The sequence below is a fragment of the Hypanus sabinus genome, chromosome 25 (genome assembly GCF_030144855.1).
Source record: "Hypanus sabinus isolate sHypSab1 chromosome 25, sHypSab1.hap1, whole genome shotgun sequence".
In the NCBI taxonomy this organism is placed as follows: Eukaryota; Metazoa; Chordata; class Chondrichthyes; order Myliobatiformes; family Dasyatidae; genus Hypanus; species Hypanus sabinus.
The window spans coordinates 12,072,627-12,096,622 of NC_082730.1; the positions used below are offsets into that span (position 1 = coordinate 12,072,627).

General features: G+C 43.6%; 1 protein-coding gene across 2 annotated transcripts in view; it reads right to left on the bottom strand.

Moving 5' to 3' along the window:
- The window catches only part of LOC132381014 (general transcription factor II-I repeat domain-containing protein 2-like), a 112,895-nt gene that overhangs the window by 62,078 nt on the left and 26,821 nt on the right, over positions 1-23,996 (bottom strand). Inside the window, exons 3-4 of one of the 2 annotated variants that reach the window (XM_059950095.1) lie at positions 22,929-23,088; positions 5,070-6,264 (exon numbers count right to left, since the gene is read on the bottom strand). The exons of the other annotated variant lie outside the window; for it this stretch is intronic. The gene's annotated coding sequence lies outside the window, so the exon portion shown is untranslated. The remainder of the gene's footprint in view (positions 1-5,069; positions 6,265-22,928; positions 23,089-23,996) is intronic. 2 annotated transcript variants of the gene reach the window in all.

The following is a 23,996-nucleotide window of genomic DNA, read 5'->3' on the forward strand; positions in this document are numbered from 1 at the left end:
AATTTTCTTTCTGAATATTCTTAGTATTCATATTGCAAAGAAGAAGATTTAAAGTGCCGCGCTGCCTTCAGGTGGTGTAAAGAATTACTACTCTGTGCAATGGTTGGTCCGTGCAGCTGTTAAAAAAAAATTAAAAGGGACATTGAATACAATGATGTAGGTGCAGCCTATCAAAAGTTTTATAAAGTTGAAAGGAGGATACCTTGAAGGTGGTAGGTGATGCCAGGCAGCTTAGAGGGATAAAAGGTTGGAGAGGAAAATATCTGACAGGAGATGAAAGTGGACCATAGGAGAAAGAGAAGGAAGAGGGACCAGGGAGAGGAGATAGGCAGATGAGAAAAGGTAAAGAGACTGGAGTATCTTTTCTACCCACCTATCACCTTCTAGCTAACCTCTTTCCCTCCCACAACCTTTTTATTCTGGCATTTTCACCTATACTCAACTCCCCTTGTTATGAAGGCCAACATGCCATTAGCTTTTTACATTGCTTGCTGGACCTGCATGCTTACTTTCAGTGACTGATGAACAAAGACACCTAGATCTCATTCTACTTCCCCTTTTCCTAACTTGACACCATTCAGATAGTAATCTGCCTTCCTGTTCTTCCCACCAAAATGGATAACCTCACATTTATCCACATTAAATTGCATCTGCATCGGATTTAGAATATTGAATATTTGGAGTTCTCTGAGCCAATGACTATAATTAAGGCTCAAATAGAGAGATTTTACTTCTTTAGAGGAGTTCACGTTTTTGGTGAGCAGGCTAGGAAGAGGAGGCTAAAATCAGATCAATCATGATCTTATCGAATGCCAGAAAAAAACTAAGGGGCCGAATGGCTCATTTGTCTTACATCCTTGCATTCAATTTCTGCACAGAGGTGACATGAAGCTCACCAAAAGTAGCCATGCAAGTGGTTAGGGTGGTAAAGAAATACCACGTTTGCCTTCATTGCCTTTACTGAGTATAAGAGTCAGGAAGATGCAGATTAGAAAACTCTGGTTAGGCTACTTTTGGAGTATTGCATGCAGTTCTGGTCACCCCATTTCAAAAGCAGGTGGAGGCTTCAGAAAAGCTACAGAATAGGTTTACTAGACTACTGCCCGGATTTAGAGGCTTGTTAAATCCATGAGGAGCTATAAAGGGAGGTTGAGCAAACTGAGTTGTTTTTTGCTGGAGGGGAGATCTGATAGACGTTTACAAGATCATGAGTGGGTTAGGGATACTGATCACTAGAGGACATGCATTTAAGGGAAGTTTAAAGGAGATGTGTGGGTAGCATGATGCTTTACAGTACTAGCCACCAGAGTTCAATTCCGGTTGCTATCTGTAAGGAGTTTGTACGTTTCACTCCGTGACTACGTGGATTTCCTCCAGGTTTCCTCCCACAGTTCAATGGCGTGCCATTAAGTAGGGTAATTAGTCATTGTAAATAGTGTGTGTGTGTGTGTGTGTGTGTGTGTGTGTTAACTCCTTAACTTCTGGTGGAGTCGTTGGGGTGCCGATCTTTTTGGTGATTGCTCATCGTACGGCGTGTCTTGGGCATCTGAAACCTGGCGGAGCCCATCCCTCTCCAGGTTTTTGGAGCCGGCTGGATTCAAACTCGGGAGAACTTCACTCCGAAGTCCGGTGCTGATGTCACTACGCCACCAGCCGGCGGCTGCTGGGTGGTACTGCTCAAAGGGCTGGAGAGCCTATTCTACGCTGTATCTCAAAAACTAAATAATAATAAAAGGTTATTTTGCACAGGTACCCAGGGGAGTGGTGGAAACAGATACGATAGTGGTTTTTAAAAGGCTGCTAAATAGACAGAAAAATGTGTGGGAAATGGCGTAAATATGGATCACGTGCAAGTAGAAGAGACTTACTTTAAGGTGGTGTCATGTTTGGTGTCGGCATTGTGGGTCAGAAGTCCCATCCCTGCACTCAATATTCCATGTTCTAAAGTTGCAATTGAGCAATGAGTTTACTTCGGTTCTGTGATTTTATTTTCTTCCAGAGTTGGGTTTTGAGAACTTTAATTATCCCTTCTGGAATTACATTTTTAGCATGTCATGTGGACAGAATTACAGCAATTGCCAGGTTCCACTGCCTCTAAAGGAAAGAGCTGTACAAGTTTTAATCTTCTTTTATGGATAAGTCAACTTAGTAATGTTCTATTTGCTCTCTTCAGCCAACCGGCTGTAAATAGCTGGGCACTCAGCAGCAACTAGTCATGGCTGCCAGTCTTAGAATGATCCATTTGTTCCCACACTTGGCTTTCTGTCCAATAACAGCTCCCAGTCCATGCATGGTTAAGAAGGTGTATGGCATGTTGGCCTTCATTGAGGGATTGAGTTCAAGAGCTGTGAGGTAATGTTCCAGCTCTATAAATCCTGGCTAGACCACATTTGGGGTATTGTGCTCAGTTCTGGTCACCTATTATAGGAAGAATGGAGAAGTTTTTAGAGAGAGTGCAAAGGAGATTTACCAGGATGAGAGATAGGTCTTGTGTGGATAGGTTAAGTGAGCTAGGGCTTTTCTCTTTGGAGAGATGGAGGATAGAGGTGTACAAGATGATGTGAGGCATAGATTGAGTGGACGCACATTGCCTTTTCCCCAGAGCAAAAATATTTAATAGAAGTGGGCATAACTTTAAGGTAGGGCAGATACATTAGGAACATTTAAGAGACTTAGATAGTGGATAAATGAGAAATGGAGCAGTATGTGGGAAGAAAGTGTTAGGTTGTAGTCAGAGTAAATTAAAGTGTCGACAGAACTTTGTGGGCCAAAGGGCCAGGACTATGCTGGAGCGTTCTGTGTTCCATGTCACTTTATTAGGCCAATACTATGTATACTAACCCTGTTAACCAACCCTGGTCTGGAAGCTTTCCAAAAATTCAAATTCACTGCTTTCATTGGCACTCCCTGCTTTATTCTATTAGTTATCGTCATCATTATGTGCCGTGTCGTATGACATCATCATTATGTGCCATGTCATGTGATGTGGGCAATCGTGATCTTTCCTCGACCATGATTGTTCTTGCCAAGTTTTTCTACAGAAGTGGTTTGCCATTGCCTTCTTCTGGGCAGTGTCTTTACAAGACGAGTGACCCCAGCCATAATGAATACTCTTCAGTGATTGTCTGCCTGGTGTCAGTGGTCGCATAAGCAGAACTTGTGATGGACATCACCTGCTCCCACGGCTTCACGTGACCCTGGTTGGGGGCTAAGCAGGTGCTACCCCTTGCCTGATGGTGACCTGCTCGCTAGCAGAGGGAAGGAGCACCTTACACCTCCTTTGGTAGAGACGTATCTCCACCCCATCACCCAAGTGTGTAACATCCTCAAAAAACAACAGCATATTAACAGCATCTGCAGTCTTCCTCCTGCTTAACATTTTATTCAAATATGATTTCCTTCCATACCCCACTACTCAGAAGGGTTAAGGTATTACCTAGTGGTTTTTAGTTCACTGAGTTTTGTTTTGCATATTTTGTCCATCAAATGATATCAGAGACTGAAGGCTAATACACAACCCAGGAGGCAGAGCTGGCCAAGGCTGCTGGCTTGTTTGATCGCAGCCTTTTCACAATAACTGACAGGAACAGCGTTAGATGGGTTTCTCTATAATCCACTTGTTAATGATGTGCTTACACAAGCAGAATGTTCCCTTTACTTATTAAATAAAACCTTCCATGAAACACGAATTACTAATCCAAGTCAGCAGCGGAGCCAAAATTCTCCAGGAGGATCATTCACAGTGCCTTGTCTTAATAACCAGTGCAGTGGAAACCTGCCCCAGCCTCTGGTGAGGGAGGACATTCTGCCAACTGGAACATGGAGAGGGACACATTGGATGCTGTGGTTTCTTCCCCTCAGCTTTCAACATTTATACATAATCAGCAGAATCTTCAGAGGAGGTACTATGATTTTTCATCACTCAGAGGGAGGAAGGGGTTGAGAACCAGTTTCCCAAAATGGCCCAGAGGACTGTAAGACACAGGAGCAGGATTAGGCCATTCGAGCCTGCTCTGCCATTCCAACATGGCTGATTTATTATCCTCCTCAACCCTGTTCTCCTGCCTTCTCTCCTACCTTTGACACCCTCACTAACCAAGAATCTATCAACCTCTGCTTTAAATATACCCAATGACTTGGCCTCCACAGCCATACGTGGCAATGAATTCCACAGATTCACCTCCCTCGGACAAAGGAAATTCGTCCTCATCTCTGTTCTAGGACATCCTTCTTCTCTGAGGCTGTACCCTCTGGTCCTAGACTCCCCCACGAGAAAAACCATCCTCTCCACATCCACTCCATCCAGGCCTTTCAATATTCATCAAGGTATTCTATAGCATTCAATATTCTATACTCTATAGGATAGCAATATATACATAAACACTGTTTGCCCCAGTAGTTGAATCTGCACGTTCTAAATTATGGATGGAACACAATCAAATGTGGTAACACTATTTTATCTTATTGTTTATTTAGTGACACAGCGCAGAGTAGGCCCTTCCAACCCTTAAAGCTAAGGCGCCCCAGTAACCTCCAACAAACTAGATTAACTCTAACCTAATCATGGGGCAATTGACCCACCCAGTACAGGTTTGGATAGTGGGAGGATGCTGCAGATCCAGGCCTTCCCTGAGGAGGACGTAGAGAGACTCCTTACAGAACACCGCTGGGATTGAACTCTGAACTCCGGGCACCCTGAACTGTTACAGGGCTGAGCTCACCACCACCGTGGCACCCTCTTAATCTGCAGAGTCTCCAATCCAGGAGTCCGAGCTCAAACCCTAGCCTGGAGGGACTGATCCATAGAAAGTTGATCAAGAAATTTAAAACATGCCCACATGTCTATGTATCTGTCACAGCCATGAGGTCCCAAGGAGTGCCCAGCCAAGGGAATTCTGCTCAACGTTCAATGTGAAGTTCTTGTATAAGTACACACACATTTTCCTGTGGGCACTCACAAAGAAATACAACGGAATCAATGAAAAACCACACACAAAGATGTACATACAACCACTGTGCAAAAGAAGACAAATTCAATAATAATGAAAATAAATAAATAATATTGAGACCATGGGTTGTAGAGTCCTTGAAAGTGAGTCCTTAGGTTGTGGCACACACAAAATGCCGGAATAACTCAGCAGGTCAGGCAGCATCTATGGAAAGGAGTAAAGAGTTAACATTTTAGGCTGAGACCATCCAAGAGGACTGGAAATTAAGAGGGAAGAAGCCAAAATAAGGAAATGGGGGAAGGGAAGGAGCACAAGCTAATTGATTCAGTGTTGAGGTGATTGAAGCTATCTGCACTGGTTCAGGAGCCTGATGGTTGTAGTGTGATAACTGCTCCTGAACCTGGTGGCGTGGGACCTAAGGTTCCAGTAGCTCCTTCCTGATGGCAGCAGCGAGAAGAGATCATGGCCTGGACCGTGGGGGACGCTGCTTCCCTGTGGCAGCTCTCCTTGTATTGACATGGAGCCAGTTCTCACACAGCAAACTCCCACTCAATGTGCTCAATGTGCTAATAAACGGCGGATTGGACTTGGGGATGTGGAATACGGGCCAAATGTAGAATGGGACACGAGAGCCGAGGTTTAGATTAGCCAATGTGTCTGTACTTATGCCAAACACTGTCTCGTGGGTCTCATTGATGAGGCATAGAGCAGTGAGGCTGAAGGTTCTGCTTCCATTCTGCGTGACTTTACGATGCTAGGGCAGTCTGAGTGCAAAGCAGTGAATCAGAATCACTTTATTGCCAGTAGGTGAACGATACCAGAACTGACTGTGGTTCAGTGCCAAGCATAAAGCACAGGACAATACCGTAACAGACAACACAATAGCAACCAACTACTTACAAGACAACAGTGCAAACAGCCATGAGCAATCAACAATTAGCAGAACGGTCACATGCTCAAACATCAATAATCAGACTTCAATAAATGTGAACATATGAACAGACTCAATAATAGTCAACAGAACAAGGAGAGCAGGAAAGACCAGGTGATGGATGTTGTGCGGGGACAGTTAGGGTGTTCCAACTGAGTGAGCTTTGGTGAGAAGCTGGATAGCTGCAGGAAGGAATCGTCAGAGACGATGCATTGTCACGATGGAGATGGACTTGTAGCATCTCCCAGAAGGTGATTTGGTGAATAGGTCACTGCTCGGGAGGGTGGAGTCGGCAGTAAAGTTTCCAGCTCTTTTCAATTCACTCTGGCAATGAACAGGTCTCTTAACATCGGTAGCTGACGGCCAATTCTGTTCCGAGTGGACCTGGAGAGGATGGAGGTGGTGGGAAAACAAATGGTGACAGAGGTGGTCACAACACTCTCAATGATGGCTGGGTAAAAATTCATTTGGGACGCTCCCTGAGATGTTAAGCTTCATGAACTGGCATTGGAAGATCCATCTCACTATTTATTTAATTTATTGAGATAGAGTACAGAATAGGCCTTTCCAGCCCTTCCAGCCCCCCAGCAACCCCTGATTTAACCCTAGTCTAATCACAGGACAATTCACAATGACCAATTAACCTACCAATCGGTACGTATTTGGACTGTGGGAGGAAACCGGAGCACCCAGTCACGGGAAAAACGACCAACTCCTTACAGGCAGTGGCGGGAATTGAACCTGGTCCGCTGGTACTGTAAAGCATGGTGGTAACCTCTACGCTACCATACCTCTGCTGAGCTTTCCCAGAGGTGAGCGTAACGTGCTTGTCCCACTTCAATGCGTTGGCAATGCTAGTACCGGGAATTTGAATGACTCGGCCACCAATGCAGCCTGACCATTAAGGGGGGGGGGGCAGGTAGGGGGTTGTTGGTGGAAGTCAGTCCTCATTTCCACTGTCTTGGCAGCATTCATCTCCAAGTTGTTAGAGGCACAGCATCCTGCAAGATGGCCTACCTCTGCTTGACAGCAGGTCACATCATTATTACAGATGAGACCAACTACAGTCGTGTTATCCACAATCATGTGTCTGTGGAGGAACAGACATTTCTATAAAGTGAGAACAGGAGGGGCGAAAGAACGCAGCCCTGTGGAGAGCCTGTGTGCTTATCGGCATTGGAATCGATAAGTCGGAATCCAGCCTGACAAGCTGCTTCCTCCCTGCCAGGAAGTTCGTAATGCACTGACAGACACTGTAGGGTGCAGCTAGATGTGTTAGCTTGCTGTGAAGCAACTCCGGAACAACAGTGTTGAAAGTGGAGCTAAAAATCCACAAACAAGATCCTCCCATAGGCGATGGGGGACACCCAAATGTTGAAGAATGCATCCTCAACTGAGCGACCTGCTCTATGAACAAACTGTAGCGGGTCAAGAAAAGGACCGGATTAAAGATCGGATCAGAGCATCAGATTATCGATTAAAGATTAGTTTTATTTGTCACATATACATTGAAACATCAAAACATACAGTGAAATGTGTCATCTGTGCTAATGACCAAAATAGTCGAGGATGTGCTAGTGGGATCCCACAAATATCACCAAGCTTTCAGCATCAATATAGCAAGTCCAGAATTTACTAACCCAAACCACAACCCATACATCTTTAGAACATGGAAAACACTAGAAGGCCTGGATTTCACCATTAGTTTCTCCAGCTTCCAGTCATTTCCCCCCCCCCTCCATCTCTGTTATCCATTCCCCACTCTGGCTCCCCTCTTACCTCTTCCCTCCTCATCATCTGTCTGTCACCTCCCCCTGGGTCCCCTCCTCCTTCCCTTTCTCCCATGGTTCACTCTCCTCTCCTATCAAATTCCTTCTTCTTCAACCCTTTACCTTTTCTACCTGCCAATCCCCAGCTTCTCATTTCACCACCCCACCAACCCACCCACCTTCCCCCTCACCTAGGTTCACTTATCACCTGCCAGCATGTACTCCCCCCCACCCCCTTATTCTGTCTTCTTCCCCCTTCCTTTTCCAGTCCTGATGAAGGGCCTCTGCTCGAAACCTCAGCTCTTTATATTTCTGTATAGTTGCTGCCTGACTTGCTGAGTTCCTCCAGCATTTTTTTAAGGTTGGAATCAGCTTCATGACCACTGTCTTGTATGATATTGTTCTGCAGCCGTGGCTCAGTGCAAAGATATAAAATTACTATAAATTATGAAATAAATTAACAATGCGTAATAATGAGGTAATGTTTATGGACCACTCAGAAATCTGATGGTGGAGGGGAAGAATCTGTTTCTGAAGCAAACATACAGACGAGGGCCACTTTATTACGTACACCTGCTTGTTAATGCAAATATCTCATCAGCCAATCATGCGGCAGCAACTCAATGTATAAAAGCATGCAGACATGGTCAAGAGGTTCAGTTGTTGTTCAGACCAAACATCAGAATGGGGAAAGAAAGGTTCTTTGAACGTGGAATGATTGTTGATGCCAGACTGGGTGGTTTAAATACCTCAGAAACTGCTGACCTCCTGGGAATTTCACGCTCAGCGGTCTTTAGAGGTAAGTAAGAGAGAATGGACAAGAAACAAAGAAATCATCCAGTGAGCAGCAGTTCTGTGGGCAAAAATACCTTACTAATGAGAGAGGTCAGAGGAGAGTGTCCAGACTGGTTCAAGCTGACAGGAAGACAACAGTAACTCAAATAACCACGCGTTACGACAGTGGTGGGCAGAGGAGCATCTCTGAATACACAACACATTGAACCTTGAAGTGGAGGGGCTACGGCAGCAGAAGACCACGAACACACACTCGGTGGCCACTTCATTCGGCACAGGGGATACCCAATAAAGTGGCCACATCAGGAAACAGTCTAATCACCCCTTAGCATTTGAGTGCGGTTTCATTTGTGACGTTGGCGACTCGGCTTTTTAACTGGCAGGCCTTCCTTTCCCTAACACGAGAATATCTGCCAATGCTGGAAATCCAAAGGAACGCACGCAGAACAGTTTTGGGCCCCATATCTCAGAAAGGATGTGTTGTCATTGGAGAGAGTCCAGAGGAGGTTCATGAGGCTGATTCCGGGAATGACAGTGTTAATATAGAAGGAGCCCTTAGTAGCACTGGAATTCAGAAGAGTATGTGGGGATCTCATTGAAACCTACCGAATATTGAAAGGACTATTTAAGGTGGATGTGGGGAGGATGTTCCCTCTGGTGGGGTTATCCAGAACTAGAGGGCGCAGCCTCAAAATTGAGGGGGTGACCTTCTAGAAGCAAGGAGGATTTCTTTTTTTAGCCAAAAAGTGGTGAATCTGCGGAATGCTCTGCCACAGACTGCAGTGGAGGCCAAGTCTATGGGTATATTTAAAGTGGAATTTGAAAGATTCCTGATTGGTCGGGGCATCAAAGGATATGGAGAGAGGGCAGGGGCATGAGGTTGAATGGGAACCAGGATCAGCCATGATGAAATGGTGGAGCAGACTTGATGGGCTGAATGGCCTAATTCTGCTCCTCTGATGGTCTAAACTGCTGGAGAAACTCAGCGGGCTAGGCAGATTGATGGAAAATAGTAAACAGTTGACGTTTCGGGCCGAGTCCTGAAGAAGGGTCTAGGCCCGAGACACCAACTGTTTACTCTTTTCCACAGATGCTGCCTGGGCTGCTGAGTTCCTCCTGGAGTCTGCGTGTGTTGTTTCCATTCCCTGTCTCCTTTCAGTTAGCTATCTGACCCATCCTCTCAGGCAGCTGTTGAGCTGATCCTGTCGTCCATGGTTCAGTAAGGCTTTGTTTACCATGCCTTTCCGCAGCTTCAGCTGTCAGGAACACATGAGGTCAGGAGCTCTTGAGAGACTCTTGTCTTTTAATAACTCTTGATTAAAATGTCAGAATTTAGTCTCCTTGGCAAAGGTCAAGTGCCTTCCTTCTAATTGCAGAGCTGATAATTTGCTTGATTGCATCTTGCACTCAGTGGCGTGATTTGACTTGCTCTCATGAACACAAGATTTAAGCCCTCCTCTTTTCTCCCATTGTCCGCTCTCCTTTCCTATCAGATTTCTTCTTCTTCGGCCCTTTACCTCTTCCATCTATCACCTCCCAGTTTCTCACTTTATTCTCCCCTCTCCCCCACTTGCCTCTTCAACTGGTCTCACTTATCATCTTCCAGCTTGTACTCCCCCACCTTCTCACCCTGACTTTTGCCCCCTTCCTGATGAAGGGCCTCACTGACCATTTATTTCCCTCTGTAGATGCAGCCTGTCTTTCTGAGGTCCTGCAGCATTTTCTTTGTGTCTTTGCCAGCAACATTTTCACAGCAAAGCTGGGTGGCGGTGTTTTTGCTTGTAATTTATCACCCAAAGCGCAGAGCAGAATTCAACCAAAGGAAATTTCCAGAAGTAGGAAATTACAAAAGCTACCAGATCCTAGATGCTGGCTAAACTTTGAGGTGCTCTGGGAACCATTCTTGAGCTGAGCTATTCAGCCTCATTAGCTTAAGGTTTTGAAACACCTGGCACTAGGATAAAGAAAAACCTTCTGCCCGTCAGGAATTTCGTTTTGAGTAACACACGAGCTTGCCAGGAGAGCCAGACAGTGGTGCAGGGTCCATTGTTGTTTGTCATCAATATCAACAGCGTGGATGATAATGTGGTAACCTGGATCAACAAATTTGTGGATGACACCAGGATTTGGGATGAAGTCAGCTATCAAAGCTTGCAGCTGGGAAAACAGGCCCAAAAATGGCGGATGGAATTTAATGCAGAAAAGTGTGAGGTGTTATTGACTTTGGGTGCACAGTCCAGGGTAGGACGTACACAGTGAACTACAGTGCACTGAGGAGTGCGGTAGAGCAGAAGGATCTGGTAGCACAGGTCCACTATTCCTTGAAAGAGGGATCAGAGGTAGATAGAATGTAAAGAGAGCTTTTGTCATGTTGGCTTTCATAAATCAAAGTATTCGGTACAGGAGTTGGGATGATATGTTGAGGTTATATAAGATGTCAGTTAGGCACATTGTGTGCATTTCTGGTCACTTACTTATAGGAAAGATATCAATAAATTTGAAAGAGTCCAGAGAAGATTTGCAAGGGTATTCCAAGGACCTGAGTTATAGGGAAAGGTTGAACAGGTTAGGACTTTCACAAATAAGAGAAAGTCTGCAGTTGCTGGAAATCTGAGCAACACGCATAAAATGCTGGAGGAACTTAACAGGCCAGGCAGTATCTATGGAAAGAAGGACAGTTGATGCTTTGGGGCAAAACCCTTCAGCAGGACTTTATTCCCTGGAGCGTGAGAGATTGACAGAATGTGAGGGGTATAGATGGGGTAAGTGCAAACAGTAGGGCTTTCCCACTGAGGTTGTGTGAGGCTAGAACTAGAGGCCAGAGTCAAGAGTGAAAGGTGGAATATTTAAAGGAAACTTCTTCACTTAGAGTGTGGTGCGAGTGTGGAATGAGCTGGAAGAGGAAGTGGTGCATGTAGGTTCGATTTCAACATTTAAGAGAAGTTTGGGTAGATGCGTGGAGGGGTACTGAGAGCTATGGTCCAGGTGCAGCTCATTGGAACAGTTTGACATGGACTAGATGGGCCAAATGTCTTGCTCCTGCACTGTCTGCACTACAACTTTATGACTCCATATGTGTAAATGAAGTGGGGGGAGCTCTGCAAAACATGCAAGTGCAGAGGAAAACATATTGTGAGCAGTAAATTTAAGTATTCCCATCTGGTATGGAGCGGCAACTGCACAGGATCGGAAAAAAGCTTCTGGATTTGTAGACTTGTCCATTTCCATCATGGGCACCAGCCTCCCCAGTATCGAGGACATCTTCAAATGGCAACGCCTCAAGACACTTAACGACCCCGTCACTCAGGACATGCCCTCTTCTCATTGCTTCCATCAAGAAGAAGGCACAGGAGCCTGAAGACATACATTCTACATTTCAGGAACAGCTTCTTCTCCTCTGCCATCAGATTTCTGAATGGACAAAGTACACTACCTCACTATTTTTCCCCTCTCTTTTTCTACTACTTATCTAACTTAATTTTTATATACATACGTCTCATTGAAATTTATAATGTCTTTTTATGTATTATACCATACTGCTGCTGCAAAACAACACATTTCATGACATACAGTGCTTAGGCACATTTATATAGATTCTAGGGTGCCGAACACTTCTGCACAGTACTGTATTTGTCAACGTGGAGCAGAGGATGGCAGCAGCAAAGGATGTTGGGAGTGATGAGGTTGGAGTGCTGTGGGAGGGGTGTGGTAGAGAAGGAGTGCCTAGGACAGACGGTGGCACGGGTGCAGGCACCCAGCTCTAAGATACCAGGCTAGGTCATTTGATTCCAAACAATTACTTTTATTGATCATAACAGAATTCATTTCTGGGGCTTCCTGTTCCCTCTCTTCTCCCTTCCCCTTTTCCCAACCATGATTCCCCTCTCCCTGTCCCCTTCCCACTCTCAGTCCACAATAGAGACCCATATCAGAATCAGGTTTATCATCACTCACATATGTCACGAAATTTGTTTTTTGCAGCAGCAGTACAGTGCAATACATAAAATTGCTACAGTACCGTGCAAAAGTCTTGGACACCCTAGCTATATACGTACAGTGCCTAGAAAATGTAGTCATCCCCCTTGGAAGTTTTCCTGTTTTATTGGTTTACAACATTGAATCATAGTGGATTTAATTTGGCTTTTTAACCCTGATCAGCAGAAAAAAAGACTCTTTGTGTCAAAGTGAATACAGATCTCTACAAAATGATCTAAATTAATTACAAATATAAAACATAAAATAATTGATTGCATGAGTATTCACCCCCTTCAATATGACACACCGAACCATCAGCAGCGCAGCCAATTGGTTTTAGAAGTCACATAATTAGTTAAATGACTGTGTGCAGACAAGGTGCAATTGTAGTAAAAATACACCCAACTGCTGATCATTTATATTTGTTTAGTTAGATCGGTGCTTGATTATGGCAACGTGGCTTGTGGATCAGCGTCATCTTCAAACTTAAAATGTTTGGATGTTATACAAGATTGTGTTGTGGTGCAATAAGGTCATCTCCTGTTTCAGCTTTACTGATTGAAATGGGACAATTACCCTTACAGTTGCAGAGGTTGAAGTTGTTGTTAACGTACTGGGTTAATTTGAGGGGGCAAAGGAATGATCGTCCTGTTAGCACTGTTGGGAACATCACAAGAAGAGTGTTTATAGTTTTGGGTGGTTGGGTTCTCATCACACTAGAAATATGGGTTTGTACGATTATGTAATTTGTCCCACTGTAGCTTTTTCAGTAACCCCACCTTTATTCCAATGACTTTAGTTGATTTTTGGTTGCACAATTTAATAAAATCCAAGGACCCTGATAAGACCGAGAGGCTGTTGGTTCATCAGTATGTTAAGGAAAATTATTGTGGTATGTTAACCATTTTTACTGATGGATCAAATGATAATTTAACAGGGAGTGTTGGTGTGGCCGTTTTTACAAGTAACAATAAAGTAACATCTTATTATTTATTGGTGTATACTGCAGAACTAGTTGCCAGCATTTTGGGCTTACTGTGGGTAGAGGAAATCTGTCCTTGCAAGGTTATAATTAGTTCAGATTCTTTTCTGGTTTTGACCAGGCTTAAAACAGGTCATTCTAGCAGTAGGTCAGATTTACTGCCGGAAGCTCTTCAAATTTTATTTCACTTTCCAAGTATTGGTCTAAATGTCTTCTTATGGGTCCCCGCACACAGAGGTGTTGAGGGGAGTGAGCGGGTTAATTGTTTGCCCAAAAAAGTTCATCTGTGGATTTAGACCGTCCATTTAGCAAATCAGAAGCTAAGGGGTTGGTGGAGATAAGAATTAGGGGATTACGGCAAGACTTGTGGGATAATGGGCATAAGGGGAGACACCTTTACTGTCAGATTGATAGGAGAAGGGGGTAAGACAAGAAGGGAAGGAATTACATTGACTCCACGTAGAATTGGGCATACTATGCTTAATTATTCCTTAATCTTGTTCGAAAACATCACTCTGGGTTGTGTAAGTTTGTCATCATTATGAAACATTGGAACATATTCATTTACAATGTGAAGCATATAAGGTTGAAATAAAGCAAATGAAAGCTGCATTACTAGCTTTGAGAGTTGACAGTTTTCATTTAAAAACCTTACTACATTATGGAAGTGACTTTAATTTAATTCACAATATAGTCTTTCATTATTTAAAATCTATAGGGCTTTTTGGGGGTAATTTAGTAAAGAATAAAGGACTAGTAGGGGTTTTATTTCCCAACTCTCCACACCACACTCCAGTCCAGTTGGTGGCAGTAATGCACCTCCAAGTTAGACTGCCAACCACCATTAAAAGTCAGAAGAAGAAGAAGGAGGAGGTCGAACTGCTGGCGAGTCAGTATCCTGGCCAAAGCTACACCATAAAGACAAAAGAACACTCCAAGCAACTCTGTGAAAATGTTATTGAAAAGCACAAGTCAGGGGGTGGATACAAGAAAATTTCCAAGTCACTGATATTCCTTGGGGTACAGTTAAGTCAATCATCAAGAAATGGAAAGAACATGGCACAGCTGTAAATCTGCCCAGAGCAGGCCACCCTCAAACACTGAGTGACTGTGCAAGAAGGAGATTAGTGAGGGAGGCCACCAAGAGACCTATGACAACTCTGGAGGAGTTACAGGCTTCAGTGGCTGAGATGGGAGAGACTGCAATAACAGTTATCCATCTGCTTCACCAGTCTTAACCTTATGGGAGACTGGCAAAGAGGAAGCCTCTGTTGAAAATAAATCACATGAAATCTCGGCTAGAGTTTGTCAGAAGGCATGTGAGAGACTCTGAAGTCAGCTGGAAGAAGGTTCTATGGTCTGATGAAACCAAAATTGAGTTTTTTGGCCATCAGACTAAATGCTATGTTCGGTGTAAGCCAAACACCGCACATCATCAAAAACATTCCATCCCTACTTTGAAGCATGGTGGTGGCTGAATCATGCTGTGGGGATGCTTCACTGCAGCTGGTCCTGGAAGGCTTGTATTGCATAAGATCACTTCGCTTTTATGGTTGCCTGTGTTTATTCCTCTATTTACTTCCAAACAAACAGTTTAAATCTTGAACACTATTATCGTGCGCTCCCTTGTCCAGGTGAATTCTCACTCCTAATGGTTTACAATATTATTTATTAGCAAATGAACAAGAAAATGGATGACAATGGCCTGCAGGAAAAATTGGGGAACACTGGATTTCCTCGCCAAGGCCACTTTATTGGGTGTCTCCTGAACCTATTAAAGTGGCCACTGGGTGTATGTTCATGGTCTTCTGTGGCTGTAACCCATATACTTCAAGGTTTCAAGCTTTGTGCATTCAAAGATGCTATGCTGCACACCACTGTGGAAATGCATGGTTATTTGAGTTGCTGTTCCATCTTGTCAACCTGAACCAGTCTGGCCATTCTCCCGTGACCAATCTCATTAACGAGATACTTTCACTCAGAGAACTGTTATTTACTGTTTTATTTATTTTTCACTCCATTCTGGAGACTCCTGTGTGTGAAAATCCCAGGATATCAGCAGTTCCTGAGATACTCAAACCACCTCATTTGGCACCAACTATCACCCCACAGTCACATTCCTTCCCCATTCTGATGTTTGGTCTGAACAACAACTGAACCTCTTGAACATGTCTGCATACTGTTACGCACTGAGCGGCTGCCACGTGATTGGCTGATTAGATATTTGCATTAACGAGCGGGTGTACCTAATAAAGTGGCCACTGAGTGTATTTATGCTATTGGATCCTGCCTTCAGTGCGTGAAAAATCACAGCTCTGGAAGTAGTCTGTCACCAGTAAACTAACAAATTGGTAAATTGGTTTATTGTTGTCACTTGTACTGAGGTGCAGTGCAAACTATGATGTGCATACTGTTCACACAGATCAATTCATTACAACAGAGCATTGAGATAGTAAAAGATAAAACAATAACAGAATGCAGAATAAAGTTTTACAGTTACAGAGCAAGTGCAGAGCAGGCAGACAAGAAGGTGCAAGACCACAGCAAGGTAGGTTGTGAGATTAGGAACCCATCATATCATACTAGGGAATCATTCAATTGTTATTACTGGAAACAGAATATTGTTCTAATTTTTTTTCACATGTACCAAATTACAGTGAAAATCTTGTCTTCATTCAAATCAGTTCATTACAGAAAGAGGCCATTTGGCCCAATGAATTATGCTGACCTCAATTTAATGGAAGGGTCCTCCCACATGAACACAACTAAATCCACTCTATTCCTATCTCTGAGTATCTACCCATCTTTCAAATGCCATTCATCTCCCTGAGGGTGCCAGCTCTCATGACTTTGTAAATAATTTAGGGATATTTCACTAAAAGTAGAGAAAGATTTGGTCTTCGGTTTTCACAACTCACTTGGTTGCAAATTATCCTTAAATCTCACCGGACTTAATAAGTTACCTCCTCTAATCCATTCATTTGAGAGCAATCCTACTGAAACGTAGACACAAGTCAACAAAGCCATTAATGACTGAAAGTTGAGGCTAGACTTTCTCCAATCTTTAACATGATTTCCTCTTGTGAAATAGGGATTTGCTTTTGCCAACGGACTTCTTGTACCTGGTTCTTGAGGTAAATTTATTTAAAATGTGTATTCTCAGGAATTTTGGAAAGAAAATGTCATCTGACTTTCAACACCCAAATGATTGAGTAACACATGTGCTGTGTTAACCACTTGGTACAAACCAGAAGGACTTAAGATTGTAGGGAAATGGGAGCAGGATTAAGCCACATGGCCGTCAGAATGTGACACCTCAAGAAGATGTTATCCATCTTCAACAGGATCCTCACCGTCACATGCCTTTTCTCATTGCTACCCTCAGGGAGGAGGCACAGAAGCCTGAAGACACACGGCGAATGTTTTAAGAACGGCTTCTTCCCCGCTGCCATCAGATTTCTGAGCGATCCATGAACACCACCTCACTATTGTGCTCTCTTTTTGCACTTTTTTTGTATATTCTTGCGATTTATTGTAAGGTTTACGTACTGCACTGAACTGCTGTGGCAAATCAACACGTTTCTCAACATGTGCCGGGGATAATCAATTAGATTCTGAAGCCTGTCCCTCCATCAATATGGTCTTTTCTGATCTCATCTCCTCTTCTATGGGAGCTCCCTACAATAAACTTCATGGGGAATTTTTTTTTAAATTCTTGTAAGTGATGATAAACCCATGGGTCTCTGTTGTGGACAGAGAGTGGAAATGGGACAGGGAGAGGGAGAATCATGGTTGGGGAAAGGGGAAGGGAGAGGGGAGGAAGCGGGAAGCACATTCCGTAATGATCAATGAACCAGTTGTTTGGAATCTAATGACCTTGCCTGGTGCCTCAGGGAGGGGTGTGAGTGTACCCATGCTACCCTTTCCCTCGCACTCTTCCTCTGCCACCTGTCCCACATCCCTCCTGTGGCGTTCCAACCTCATCACTCCCAACATCCTTTGCCCCCGCCAGATTTTCAAACTCACTTTCTGCTCCACATTAACAAATACAGTACTGTGCAAAAGTATTAGGCACCCTAGCTGTACATACACGTGCCTAAGACTTTTTGCACAGTACTTTACATGTGTAAGATATGGACATCGATTAAATGGTGTTCCAGTGAAGTCTATAAGGGCTGAGTAGAGAAGATTGTGGGCCATTCCAATGCAATGGCTCCCTAAGCTTTTAAGCACAGTCAAGCAATGAAAAGATTTGGACATAAATCTGTTCATGATTGCGTGTATTACATTTGTGAGATAATGGCTTATTTGTACTGTACTCAGACTTTGGAAATTCACTTCCATTAATTACTTTGTGGTCTACATTCAGCTGAGACACTGTGAGCCACAGGGCCTGCTCCAGTGCTGTACTTACCCATATGGCTAAATACAAATTTTCATTCCATTATCAGATAGAGATCAAATTTGGGAGGCTGGAGAAACCTGTCTCTATTGGAGTCACAATTGCCATCTCCTCCATGCCCAGCAACTCCCTCCTCACCACCTCCTTTGCCCAATTTACCTGTCCATGGCTTGCCCACTTCAACCTTCCCTCTGGGATCTTACCCATAGATATCATGGAGCCAGCCAGGTCAACATTGACGTCTTTCTATGGGGGAGCTGGAAGGGGAGGTGCAGCCAGCTCTAGTAGCTTGAACCATGTTAATTAATGAGTATTAATTGAATCAATTTTCATTCATTAACATTGATTAATTATAATTAATTTACAGCCCAGTCCACTGCAAGGAAATCCCTCCTCACCACTGAGCACATCTACAGGGAGCGTCGCTACAGGAAAGCAGCGTCCATCATCGAGGACCCCCCACCATCCAGGCCGTGCTTTCTTATCACTGCTAGCACTGGGAAGGAAGTCCCACACCACTAGGTTCAGGAATAGTTATTACCCTTCAACCAAGAGACTCGTGAGCCAGAGTGGATAACTTCACTCACCTCAACACTGAACTGATCCCTCAACCTACTGGCTCACCTTCAAGGACTCTACAACTCGTGTTCTCAGCATTATCTACTCATTATTATTTTGTGCTTCTACAGTTGGTCTTCTTTTGCACTCTAGTTGTTTGTCGTTGTTTGCGTGTGGCTGTTCATTGATTCTACTGCATTTGGTTGTTCTACTATAAATGCCAATGAGAAAATCAATCTCAGGGTGACATGTGCGTATTTTGATAATAAATTTACTTTGAACTTTGAATACAAAGGAGTAATTTACATCTATAATTAACATAATGTATTAATTAACACAGCTTATTTATTTATTTGTCTGTTTGTTTGTTTGTTTGTTTATTGAGATACAGCGCAGAATAGGGCCTCCCAGCACTTTGAGCCGTGCTGCCCAACGATCCCCCGATTTAATCCTAGCTTAATCATAGGACAATTTACAACCGACCAAGCAGTACGTCTTTGGACAGTGGGAGGAAACCAGAGCACCCGGAAGAAGCCAACACAGTCACAAGGAGAACACACAAACTCTTTACTGGCAGTGGTGGGAATTTGTACCTGGGTTACCTGTACTATAAAGCATTGTGCTAGCCACTATGCTACCATACCTCCATGTGAATTAATCTTGCTTCTTTGATTTTACACCATCCACACTCCTGAAATTCACCCCTTCCAGAGATCCTCCAACAGCACATGCTAACCCTGATGTCACTACCACCAAGAGGGGTAAGAGAAGCTGTTTCAAGGTGAAACCACGAGTTTCAGCTTCCTCTCCTAATGGCATACCTTCTTGATTTAGAAATACATTGTCTGTCCTTCAATTGAAACCTGGAGCAGCTTTGAAGTGGTTGAAGAAGACACACCACCACCTTTTCCAGGACAAGCCAGAATGGCCAGCCAGTCGAGTTTAGTGCATTTTCATGTTCAGAAGTATGGTGAGATGCAGATACAATCAGCAACATCAGAGACACGTGCACAGAGATAGAACAGAGAACAGTACAGGCCCTTTGGCCCATGATACTGTGCCAAGCCTTTAACCTACTCTAAGGTCAATCTGACCCTTCTCTCTCACCTTTCTCTCCAGTTTTTTCTGTGATCCATGCACCTATCTGAGAGTCTCTAATATATCTGGCTCTGGCACCATCCCTGGCCAGGTGATCTATGCATCCACGACTTTCTGTGTTTTTTTTAAAGTACCTCCGACATCTCCTCTATTCCTTCTTCCATTCACCTTAAAATTATTCCCTCTCATATCAGTCATTTCCATCTTAGGGAGAAAACCACTCGATCTCTCTGCCCCTTAACATCTTGTACACCTCTTCTTCCTTCGCTCCAAGCAGAAAAGCCCCAGCTCACTCAACCTATCTTCATAAGACATGCTTTCTAATCCAGGAAGCATCCTCATAAATTTCCTCTGGACCTCCTCTAAAGTTTCTACATCCTTCCTACAACGAGGCGACCAAAACTGAACACAGTACTCCAAGTTTGGTCTAATCCCAGTCTTACAGAGCTGCAATGTTTCCTCACAGTTCTTGAACTCAATCCTCTGACTAATGAAGGCAAACATACCTTAAAGATATCAACAAAGTAGAGAGAGTACAGAGGAGATTTACTAGAATGTTACCTGGGTTTCAGCACCTAAGTTACAGGGAAAGGTTGAACAAGTTAGGTATTTATTCTTTGGAGTGTTGAAGGTTGAGGGGGGACTTGATAGAAGTATTTAAAACTATGAGGCGGATAGGTAGAGTTGACGTGGATAGGCTTTTTCCATTGAGAGGGGAGATTCAAACAAGAGGACATGATTTGAGAGTTAGGGGGCAAAAGTTTAAGGGTAACACGAGAGGGAATTTCTTTACTCAGAGAGTGGTAGCTGTGTGGAATGAGCTTCCAGTAGAAATGGTAGAGGCAGGTTCGGTATTGTCACTTAAAGTAAAATTGGATAGGTATATTGACAGGAAAGGAATGGAGGGTTATGGGCTGAGTGCAGGCCAGTGGGACTAGGTGAGTGTAAGCGTTCAGCACGGACTAGAAGGGCCGAGATGGCCTGTTTCCGTGCTGTAATTGTTATATGGTTATACTATATGCCATCTTACCCATTTGAGCAACTTGCGAGGAATCTTTCAGGGTTCTATGGGCGTGCACCCCAAGATCCCTCTGTTCCTACACACTACAAAGTAGGCCCAAACAATACCACTGGATATAAATTATATGTGAGTTATAAAGACAGCAATAAGTGAAAAAGATATTAAGGCAAAAAAAATACAGTCAGAAACAGATTAATGGCAGTGCAAGAGATGTTCCAATGCTGAGGTAGGGTTAAGGTTACGTGAGTTGGTTCAAGAACCTAATGACTGGAGGAAATTGGCTACTCCTGCACAGTGATTGTTGGACTTCAGCACTGTGCACCTCTTTGCTAGCAATGTCTACATTCCGTCAATATATTCAGGAGGAGTTCTTTCAGTGGGCATCCTTTCACCTCCTGGTCATACCTCCACTGTCCATTGACCACCTCCAGTGCTAAGCATGCACTTAGTGGCCGCTTTAGTCGGTACATCTGCCCATTAATGCAAATATCTAATCAGCCAATCGTGTGGCAGTACCTTAAGGCATAAAAGCATGCAGACGTGGTCAAGAGGTTCAGTTATTGTTCAGAGCAAACATCAGAATGGGGAAGAAATGTGAACTAAGTGATTTTGACCGTGCAGTGATTGTTGGTGTCAAGCAGAGTGATCTGAGTATCTCAGAAATTGCTGATCTCCTGGGATTTTCATGCACAATAGTCTCTAGAGCAGTTTTCCAACCAGGGCTCAATCCATGGACCCCTCGGTCCATAGCATAAAAAAGTTGGGATTGCCTGCTCTAGAATTTACAGAGAATGGTGAGAATAACAAAAAAAAAATTCCAGAGAGTGGCATTTCTGTGCGTGAAAGCACCTTGGTGATGAGAGAGGTCAGAGGAGAATAGCCAGACTGGTTCAAGCTGACAGTAAATCGAATAACCGCTTGTCACGACAATGGTGTACAGAAGAGCATCTCCGAATGTACAGCACGTTGAACCCTGAAGTGGATGAGCTCAGCAGTAGAAGACCATGAACATACACTCGGAGGCTTCTTTATTAGGTACAGGAGATACTGAGTGTAAGCACTTTGCATGTTACAACACCCATTAGGCACAAGTGCCCAAAGGCAACTTTCTGCCCATGCAGTTGTGATTTTCAGTCTGTGTTCTATTCATTTTTTTGAAATGTGGTTTATCTTTAACTCTTTTCAACTCTGAGCATGGATTCAACACCTATATCGAATGATTAATGTTCCCTCTCTCATCGGAAGTTCCTTGACCTGTTGAGTAGTTGGCCTCCTGAACTTGTAAATCGTACAACACCGCATACCCATTTAGTGCATTACCATGGAGATGGTTAAGTTCTGGCTAATGTTTCTACTTGCTGACGATGAAAGTTCCTTCCACATGTCAATGTAGATTCCAAAAGTCAAAGAAGACATTTTGCACTAATAGGTCTTGCTGTGTCAAGACAATTTTGTATGCATTCTGACACATCACGTACTCACTTTCCCAAATGCTTGGGAGAGAGTTGTTAATACGATGTACTACACATAATCCCTTCCTTGGTAGGAACACAAGGCAAGTTTAGATAGTAAACTTCCATAACCAAGCTACAGTGTAACTACTTGGCAAATCATCAGAACATTGTACTTGGGTGAACTAGGAGACCATTTCTTTGATGGGCCTGCTTTCTACCCACTTTTGTGCCACAATTGAGCTCAATGACAAAGTTCAGATTAAGCAGAAAACGTATTATTTTTGTAACAGAAAACTTGTGGATTGCATTATTGAGAAATCCTTGGACCAAAAATACAAGTTCTGCATTTTCACATCGCTAACAGTGCTGTGCAGAAGTCTAAGGCACATATAGCTAGGGTGCCTAGGACACTTTCACAGTACAGTATTTGTTACCTGGAGTGATGAGTGAGTTTGTAAATCTGGTGGGAGCAGAGGATGTTGGGAATGGCGAGGGTGGAGCACCACGAGAGGGGTGTGGGACAGGTGACAGAGGAGTGCCAGGGGCGCAGGTGCAGACACACCCAGCCCTGAGATGCCAGGCAAGATCATTTGATTCCAAACAATTGGTTTACTGATCATTACAGAATGTCTCTGGTGCTTCCCACTCTCTGCCCTCTCCCTTCCCCTTTTCCCAATTGTGATTCCCCTCTCCCTGCCCCCTTCCCACTCTCAGTCCACAATAGAGACCCAGAACAGAATCAGGTTTATCATCACTCACATATGTCATGAATTTTTTTTGTTGCAGCAGTACAGTGTAATACATAAAATTACCACAGTACTGTGCAAAAGTCTTGGACACCCTAGCCATATATATGTGTGCCTAGGACTTTTACAAAGTAGTGTACTTTACAGAAAATCAAGTGTTATGGAAGTTCATTACTGCTGTAATGCAGAGAACACAACAGCCAACTTACAAATGCTCACGAGCAAAAGTAAGATAATGATCAACTAACCTATTTTTGTGATGCAGACTGGTCACGGCTCAGGCAAAAAGTCCTGTGCATTCTCTCCCAGAAGCACTGTGGAATCCTTTACATAAAAGATTCTATGAATGCTGCAAGTCCAGAGTAACACACACAAAATGCTGGAGGAGCTCAGCACATCGGGCAGCATCTGTGGATGGGAAGAAACAATTACGTTTTGGGCCGACACACTTCTTCATCAGGTCTGGAGTTTAAAGGGGCAGAATATTTTCTTCTCTCTTTAAACTCACCAGGCTTGCTGATAAATTCAATATAATACTGAGGAGAATGTTTTAAAAAACCTGAAATAAAATTATGTTGGGATATCATAACAGTAACATCAGCTGTAAAATGGAGGTTCAATTCCCACTGCTATCTTTAAGGAGCTTGTACGTTCTCTCCGTGACTGCATGGGCTTCCTCTCTCATTACGTATGGTTAGGGTTAACGAGACGTGGGCACGTTATGCTGCTGCTAAAAGCATGGCAACACTTGCAGGCTGCCCAGCACAAGCCTCGCTGATTTGATTTGACGCAGAGACAGTGCATTTCACTGTACATTTCAATGTACATCTGACAAATAAAGCTGAACTTTAAAAAACCTGCTTGTTTGAAACCAACAGAGCCTAAGAATGACGGATTAGCGGAGGTTTATTGTACTATGATTTTTGCACATGGTCCCTCCAAGTTCAGAGCCTGCACCTGCCAAGAGTGCACAACAGGGGTTCCGTCGCTATTTTTATTTCAGGCTTCCAAAATAGCCTTTTTAGTTTGCTGGCCATCAAACACATAAAGGAAATACCTGTGACTTCCTCTGTACTAACCGATGTCATTCCCCCCCTTACGTAAGTTGCCCATGATCGGTTTGGAGAATTATGTTCTCCACTCAAAGCCTTCTACTGACAGAGATCTGCTGAACATTGTGGGTATGTTATATTGGTACCAGAATGTGTGGCAACATGTGTGGGCAGCCTACAGCACATCAAGGATGAAAGTTCAAAGTTCAAGTTAAATTTACTATCAAAGTATATATATGTCACCATATCCAATCCTGAGATACA